The following is a 9,240-nucleotide window of genomic DNA, read 5'->3' on the forward strand; positions in this document are numbered from 1 at the left end:
TATCACATCCACAACCACCACCAAGATCCACAACATCCACAACCACCACCACCAACATCCACAACTATCACATCCACAACAACCACCACCAAGATCCACAACTATCACATCCACAACCACCACCAAGATCCACAACATCCACAACCACCACCACCAACATCCACAACTATCACATCCACAACCACCACCAAGATCCACAACTCTCACATCCACAACCACCACCAAGATCCACAACTATCACATCTACAACCACCACCAAGATCCACAACTACAACATCCACAACCACCACCAACAACCACCACCAACATCCACAACTATAACATCCACAATCACCACCAACATCCACAACTATAACATCCACAACATCCACAACCACCACCAACATCCACAACCACCACCAACATCCACAACTATAACATCCACAACATCCACAACCACCACCAACATCCACAACTATAACATCCACAACATCCACAACCACCACCAACATCCACATCTATAACATCCACAACATCCACAACCACCACCAACATCCACAACCAACACCAACATCCACAACATCCACAACCACCACCAACATCCACAACTATAACATCCACAACATCCACAACTATAACATCCACAACAACCACCACCAACAACCACCACAACCACCAGCAACATCCACAACAACTACAACATCGACTGCTCGGACCTGGGCTTCGAATGCGTGGGTTCCGTCCAGGCACTCCGGTTTCCTTTCACGTGGATAATTACTCATTGATTGGCCGATAACACCCTTCATATATAGAGGACTGCAGAGCTCAGGGTGACATTTAGGCGCCGGCTGCTGCGTTCCCCGCTCGTCAGTGATTCCTCCTCGAGCCTCCGAGTGGGCCGCTCTCTCTGCCCGAGAGCGAGCGGCGGATGGTGGCGCCGCGCTGTGAGTCGACATGGCTATTTTTGTTGTCACCGGAAGCGGATGGACTTGGCGAGAAAGGGGGAATTGCCGGAGCTTCACGGCGAGCAGGGCGGTGCCGGTGCACAACGCCGAACGGCGAGCGTTGCCGGCGCGCGAGATATTCGTCGACTCGACGGTCGCTGTGGTGGAACGGCAGACGGAGCGGGCAAGGCGGCGGCAGCAACGCGCCGTGGTGAGCCAGCGGCAAATGTTTTCACCTCTGCATTCGTAGAATCAACGTCACGCGTTTAAGAGATTCAGTGAAACCTTAGATCGCGGGCACAATTCGTTCCGGAAACGTGTTTGTAATCCAAAGCACTCGTACGTCAAAGCACTCGTACGTCGGTTGCAATCGCGTGGCGCTCAGCAGTACAAAGCGTCTACACGTACACCGCTCGTGTTGCGAGACCCTCGCTCGTTTATCAAGTTAATATTTAGTTAAAATTTCTGCTCGTCTTGCAAAGCACTCGCAGGCCAAGTTACTCGCAATCCAAGGTTTTGCTGTACTTTGGCTGCTTTAATTTTGCGTGCGATCACGAGCCACTTTCTCACGAAGCTGCCGGTCGCGACAGCCAGGCCACTTACTGAAAAAGAGCCGCGTCGCTCCAGTAGGCCCTTTCCTGGTGAAAAAATAAAAAGTTATTTTTTTTCCTTCCGTCGTCGCCTGTCACTCACCCGCCTCCTCGTCGTCCTGGGACGTCTGCTCCTCTGCGGATCCCTTCGCGTCGCTGTCGGTCAGCCTGCCGTCGCCCACCGCACATCAAAGGCAAACGCCTGTAGCGGACTGCCGAGGCAAGTGCTTTCAAGTCGGCACCTATTCAGGCTGACGTGGCACACGAAGGGGTAAGGTGGCCAGCACCAAGCCCCGACCGGTATTGTTTCCCCACCGTTGATGTTTTGCACACCGCACCAGGTACTAAATTTTTTAAGGTTCGGCCAACCTAGGGGAGGGCTCGGGACCAGTTCAGATATCAGTCACCGTGTTGGCCGTGAGTGGGAATTTGAACTCGGGTCGTGGGGTTCACAGGGCAGTGTGCTAACAGCTGCACTACTGCTCGCACCAGCGCACAAAAAGACAAAGATGAAGATCCCCTGAATAGCCTTAACAGACTGTAGGGGCAAGTGCTGTTAGCGAGCACCTACGAAGGTCGGAACGGCACACGAGGGGGTGGGTGGCCAGCACCGCGCCCGACCACCTTTGTCTCCCCGGTGGCGATGTTTACACACCGCACCAGGTACTCATTTGAGGCCGAGTCGACCTAGGGGAGGCCCGGGACCGGTTCAGATAATCGTCACTGGGTGTTGGCCGTGAGCGGGAATTGAACCCGGGTCACCGGGTTTATGGCGTAGTGCGCTAACCGCGACACTAACGCTCCGCACAAGTGCACGCACACTTACACACGTACACGTAAATCTCTGCACCTGACCACACATGGGGAACACATCAAAAGGAAGTGTCTACAAAACAGCCAAAACCAAAACAACGGTCTTCACACACAGCAAATCAACACATGCAGGAGTAACTACTAACTACGCAAACAATGACAATGATTGCTGTGATGATGATGCCGGCGATGATGGCGATGATGATGGTGACCCGTTTCCCTGGCCTCTTTGGCTCGCTCCTCAACCCTGCGGCCTTTCTTTGGCGGCCCCCGGGTCAGGATCCAGCTCCACGTGTTTGCGGCCGCCCTTCTCTGCGTGCTTCAGCTTCTCCGGTTTCTACGGCGGCATCGACCGCTCCAGTTAAGGTTTTCTAGAGCAGGTCAACCACCACCATCAGGACCAACACTACCAGGACCACTGACACCATCACCACCACCACGATCGCTCTCCGCAGCGCCCACGCCCCCTCCCCCCGCTTGAGAGAGCCCCTCTAGTGGATATTGATTGGAGTAAATCGACAAATGGCTGATTGGGGTGGAGTTCTTATTCAGTGGTTGGCAACACTGCACCATGAACCCAGCGATCTCGGTTCAATTCCTGGGCGCAGCTAAAATTAGTGGCGAGGAAAACTTCCCCCTTCAACCCACACAAGAAATATGCATTTAAGGGTTGTGTTTAAGAGTTGGCGTTTAAGGGCCAACTCTTTAACGCAAACCCTTAAATTCAAGTAGATGCGTTTTACGGTTTGCGTTTAAGGGCCAACCCTTAAACGTAAATGGTGAAACACAATGGTTTGCATTTAAGGGGTGGAGTTTAAGGGTTAGTGTTTAAGAGTTGGCGTTTAAGGGTTGTATTTAAAGGTTTGCGTTTAAGGGTCAACTCTTTAACGTAAACCCTTAAACTTAAGTATATGCGTTTTAAACGTAAATGGTGAAACACAATGGTTTGCGTTTAAGGGTTGGAGTTTAAGCGTTGGCATTTAAGAATTGGCGTTTAAGTGTTGTGTTTAAAGGTTTGCGTTTAAGTGCCAGTTCTTTAATGCAAACTGTTAAACACGGTTTTAAGTGTTGGTTTTTAAGGGTTGTGTTTAAGGGTCGGTTTTATGGGTTGGCGTTAAATTGGTGGTGTTTGATGGTTGGCGTTTAAGGGTTGGTGTTTAAGAGTTGGCGTTTGAAGGTTGTTTAAAGGTTTGCGTTTAAGGGCCAACTCTTTAAAGCAAACCCTTAACACAAGAAATATGCGTTTAAGGGTTGGCGTGTAACGGTTGCTGTGTAAGGTTTGGCGTTTAAAGGTTGGTGTTTAAGGTTTGTTGCATTTACGGATGTTTAAGAAATTGTAGATTGTTTCCATAGGGTGTTAATAGATTTAAACATGGTAAACAACATGCGTCCACATTGGTTTATAATAACATTCCATTCCATCTCATTAATAACAGTATATTAATCTGAATGGTATAGGTAGTGGAAGTATTAACATTACAAAGTGTACCTTTTCTGAGAAACCATCTGACATTTTACCCCTTTTTAACTGTATCATCTGTGACCAACTGCATACATATGTAGTGCCTTGGATTCACTCGGACGACAATCGCCTTTCTTCCACCGTCACTTTTATTTCCATCGTTCTGCACACACACACACTATATAATTTCTCCTCTCCGCGCTCCGCCAACTCGAACACTCGAATTCCCCTCAGCACCGTCCGCTCATACTCCTTGTCTCCCCACACAGTCTCTTCTTCTCTCCCCGCACACACAGTGGTTCTATCTCTATCTCCTCACACACAGTGACTTGTCTATCTCTTCACACACAGTGACTCGTCTATCTCTTCACACACAGTGACTTGTCTATCTCTTCACATACAGTGACTTATCTATCGCTAACTCTCCCTGTACCTACCTATACCGTAATCTCCACTCTGCTAACACTAACTCTCGCTATCGCTATTTATTGTCCTCTGGCTTCGGCTCTCAATCTATTTCCCACTAACACTTGCCGGCTTCCCTCTTCGCATCTCTCTCTACCCGCTGCTGTCTCCACTTCTCGCCAACAACTCCCCCGCCGTCCAAATCAACTAGCGTTTTTATCCCCTTTCCAATCAGCCTTAATTAATTGCCACGTGTCTCGCTGGCATTTTCCCGCCTGCTCAGCACCTGTCCAACAGCCCAGACTCCGTGACGCCACTTAACGCTAGCAGCCTCTCGACCAATCACAGCCCTTGTCCCTTGACTCCCTTAATTACTTTGGCTTGCTTACACCACCCGTGACTTCATCACCTGCCCGACCTTACATGACCCACACTGTATGTACTGTACATGGCCAATTTACCCATGTGTATTTTCTACTCCACTACATCACCCCCCCCCCCCCCCCCGTAATGAAAGAACCTAGCCGTCCCCGGCTACGCTATACTCGAATTGGAGTAGTGGCGTGAAGCGGACGGAACGATGATAACATATATACAGAACGCACTCGCAGCACATAACCATTTTGTACAACCACCCAACGCACCACACAATGACACTCACACAACACCTTTATACAGAATCCCCAAACCCCCCAAAGTCAACGTAGTGTACTTCTCCTGGAACGGGTTCCCACTGCCGGCCCATCTCCCCTGCACGGGAAACCCTGTGGTAAGGGAGGGCCTCGCTCGTCTCGCCAACGAGGGGCGCTCCTGGGCTCCACCCTGCGCCCATCCCTGTCCCAGCGACACTCTGCTGGCGGGGCTGTCCGTCGTTCCCGGTCGGGACGGACATTGGTCCGGATCTGTGGCCGTTCAGTCGGCGTCCGGTTAGCAACCCTGCCCGAAAGGGGCGATCCTGCAGGCACACGGGGGGCAGATCTCTGGGACACGCGCACTTGTAACCTCCCCACAGGTTCGTCGGACACATCCAATACAGGACGCTCTCGGATGGGGGATGACGCGTCATATGGTAACACAAATTTCTTCAGGCGCGACGGGTGAACAAACCATGTCCGACGACCGAATTTTATTCGCACACTCTGATCCCGTAAAACCTCCACAATATCAACGGGCCCCTGCCAGGGGTAGTGAAACTTTGGGGATGTTCCCACCGGCACCATGGGGCAGTGCAACCAGGCTTTATCTCCAACACTCCACGGCTCTCGTGGCTGCTGCCTGCCGTACAATCTTTCGTTAGCGGCTTGTTGTCATGCCGTATTTTTAAATGCAGCCTCCCGGGCTTCCCTCAGACAATCTAAAGCTACCTGCATTGGAGCAGGCACCGTCGTAGATTTCTCTCGCTTCCGAATTCCCAATTTAACAATAGCCGGCGCTTCTGGTTCCCGTCCATACATTAGAAAAAATGGCGAGTACCCCGTTGAGGCATGCGGGGCCAATCTATACGTGGCCAGCGTCGCTGCAACATGCAGGTCCCAATCATCATGAGCGATGTTTACTTGGTGACAAAGCATGGACGTCAGCGTCCTATGCAGCCGCTCGACCATCCCATCAGTCTGCGGGTGGTACGGGGACGTCCGGATCTTTTTGATCCCCAGCGAGTCACACACGTCTTTAATCAATTTCGATGAAAAATTTCTGCCTTGGTCAGTAAGCAATTGTTCCGGGGCCCCCTTATCTAAGACGTACCCTTTCAAGAAAGCCTCAGCGATCGACATCGCTGACTGGTCTACTAGCGGCCATGCCATCGGCCAACGAGTTAAGTATTCCATCCCGACGAGCAAATATTTGTACCCTCGGGGGGTGACGGGGAACGGACCCAAAATATCTAGTGCCACAATTTCGTTCACTCTCGAAACTTGAATCGATTGAAATGGGACACGATATGGCCGTGCCGGCGCTTTCCTCTGCGCACATTCCTGGCACGCTTTTACATGCTGTTTCACATCATTAAACATTCCCGGCCAGTAAAATTAATTCCCCACTGTCAACGCGGTCTTCTTCTCCCCCAAATGCATCAATTTCTCATGTATCTCGTTAATGAGTTTCCCCCGCAACACCCTCGGGACAATACATTATTTTTGTGCTTCCACATCCCAGCGAACAAGCAACCCCTCCGTCAACATCAAAAATGGGCAATCCTCCTATCCCCTTGAATGAGAGGCACGCAGCCTCATCCTGGTCAGCGAGGAATCCTCTACCTGCAGTTGCTTCCACTGTTTCAATGACAACCCCAACAATCCAATTTCTGCTCCAGGGATTATCCCTGGCACTCCCGAACCCGCTGCAGCGACCATTTGCGGAACCTCCTGCAGCGGCGGCCCGCAACGCAGCGAGCCCTCTGCGCACCGACACGTCTCAGCCGGTCGCGGCAACCTCGACAAAGCATCCATGTTTACATGGCGCGTTCCTTTCCTATGTTGGATCGTGAAAGAGTACTCCTGGAGGGTCTCAAGCCAGCGAACCATCTGCCCCGATGGCTGATCCACGCGCAGCGAGTACTGTAGTGCCGCGTGATCAGTGCGGATCAAAAATTCCCTGCCGTACAGATACGGTCGGTACTGCCGAACAAAATGGACAATCGCCAACAATTCTCTATGCGTCACACAGTATTTTTGCTCTGCCGGTGATAACACCCGGCTGTAATATGCCACCACTCTCTCGACACCATCAACCATTTGTGACAAAACCGGGCCTATGCCCGTATCACAGGCATCCGTGTCAAGTATAAACTGCTTCGTAAAATCCGGGTATCCCAACGGCGGTGCGTCCGCCAGTGCGGCCCGCAACGCTTCAAACGATTTCTGTTCAGCAATCCCCCATTGAAACTTTACACCTTTCCCGGTCAGCGTATGCAATGGTCGAGCAATCGTGGCAAAATCCTTAACGAACCGCCGATAATACGATGCAAAGCCCACAAAGCTACGCACTTCCCCTGCTGTTTTCGGCACTGGCCATGTACGCACACAACTCGTCTTTTCCGGATCAGTGGCCACTCCTGACGCACTAACGACGTGCCCCAAATACTTCACCGATGTTCTCAACAATTGGCACTTCTGTGGTTTAAATTTCAATCCAGCGCGCCGCACTCTGCCAAAAACAGCGCGCAGCCGTTGCAAATGTTCATCGAAATTCCTACTGAAAACAATCACATCATCTAAATATATCAAACATGACTCCTACTGCAGGCCCGACAACACGAGTTCCATTAATCGCTGGAAGGTCGCCGGCGCTGAGTGGAGTCCCATCGGGAGCACGTTAAATTGATACAATCCTTGTGGTGTCCGAAATGCCATTTTAGGTCTTGACTCTTTATCCAGGGGCAATTGCCAAAAGCCCGACAACAAATCGAGGGTTGAAAAGATTCTGGCACCGGACAGGGCGTCCAGCGAATCATCAATTCGTGGAAGCGGGTATGCTTCCGCCACCGAAACTTTATTTAATTTCCGATAGTCAACACAAAATCGCATGGTTCCGTCACGTTTTTTAACAAGGACAATAGGAGCTCCCCACGGGCTGGACGATGGGGCGATAATATCCTGCTCTAGCATTTCGTCAACAGATCGCCGAATACATTCTTTCTCAAGAGGACCTACACGATGTGAATTTAACCTGATCGGGGGTGCGTTCCCTGTGTCAATACGATGCTGCAACAACGTCGTTCGACCCACGTATTTCCCTGAACTGAACACATCCTTAAATTCCACTAGCAACACATGCAACCTCGACCGTTGCACAGGCGATAACTCTGGGTTTTGTACGTAAAGATCCCTTAACCATTCCGGATTGTCCCCCTCCCTTGACAACATTTCATCCTGCCCCGTAGCAAAACATGTTTTTGTTTCTGGACCCGGCGCACCCGTTGCGTGCACCAACGTAGTGCCCCCTTGAATAACAACCTCTTCGTGCCCCGCGTTTACAATTTGAATGAAGGGATCACAATATTTGAGGGTGTCAACAGCACAATATTTGAGGGTGTCAACAGCACTCCCTCCTGTAGCTCATCCCAAGGCAATTCCTTCTTTAACCGTAGCGGTACCAATATTTGCGATGCAGGCGGGACGCGCACGGTGCGGCTCACCACGGCCTGCACCACAGCGTTCGCCACCGCAAATTTCGAAGGTGTCCCCAAAAATTTCATACATTTCCCCGACGGTAATTCCAAACAACCTTTTTCCACTGAAATCTTAATTGGCATCTTTTGCAAAAAATCCGTGCCCAACAAACATGGTACCGCCAAGGCCGTTGAAACCAAAACACTTCCTGTCACAATAACCTCCCCAATTTGAATTGTAGCAACCACACAGCCCATAATGCCCAAACTACCCCCGTTTGCCGCTACACATGGCCCTTCCACTGGAGCTAACGATCCAGGCGACGTCGGCAGCGACCGAAAAGTTTGCAACAAAATGAGAGTTGCCGATGCCCCAGTATCCACAATAACCCGTACGATAACACCTTGAATACATGCCATCACATCCGACGATCCCGGCGCGGCCCCCAACACACGATGTACCAACGCGCCCCACATATCCCGGCTATGCGTACTATCCGAACCCGATGAATACGGTTGAGATGACGCGGATGAGTGATGTGGATAGGGCGGCCGTGTATTGAATGCATCTCGACTCACCCGGGATCCTTGGTCTTGGGGGAACCGCCCGCCGTAGTTGTTCGGCATCCACGGAGGACCACCTCTTCGTCTCCAGCAGTCGCGGGCGAGATGACTCCTCCGCCCGCACTCGTAGCATGTCCGATGCACGCCGTCTCCATATGCCCCGGGACGACGCCGTCGGTCTCCGGTCGACACTCCGGCCGCCGCTGCCATCGGCGACGCCTCGTCCACCACCACCGCCACCGTGCTCGCAGCCCCGGCAGGGTTCGTCAGCGACGGCTGCGCTACCGCCTCCGCTGGTTCGTCTCGTATATCAAGGTTGACTTGTATGTTCCTGGCGATCAGCAACGATGACACGTCGTCGTCATCATGCTT

Source organism: Petromyzon marinus, unplaced genomic scaffold, assembly GCF_048934315.1.
Source record: "Petromyzon marinus isolate PM22_M1 ecotype Great Lakes invasive population unplaced genomic scaffold, UKy_Petmar_22M1.pri1.0 PM_G_Scaffold_101, whole genome shotgun sequence".
Lineage (NCBI taxonomy): Eukaryota > Metazoa > Chordata > Hyperoartia > Petromyzontiformes > Petromyzontidae > Petromyzon > Petromyzon marinus.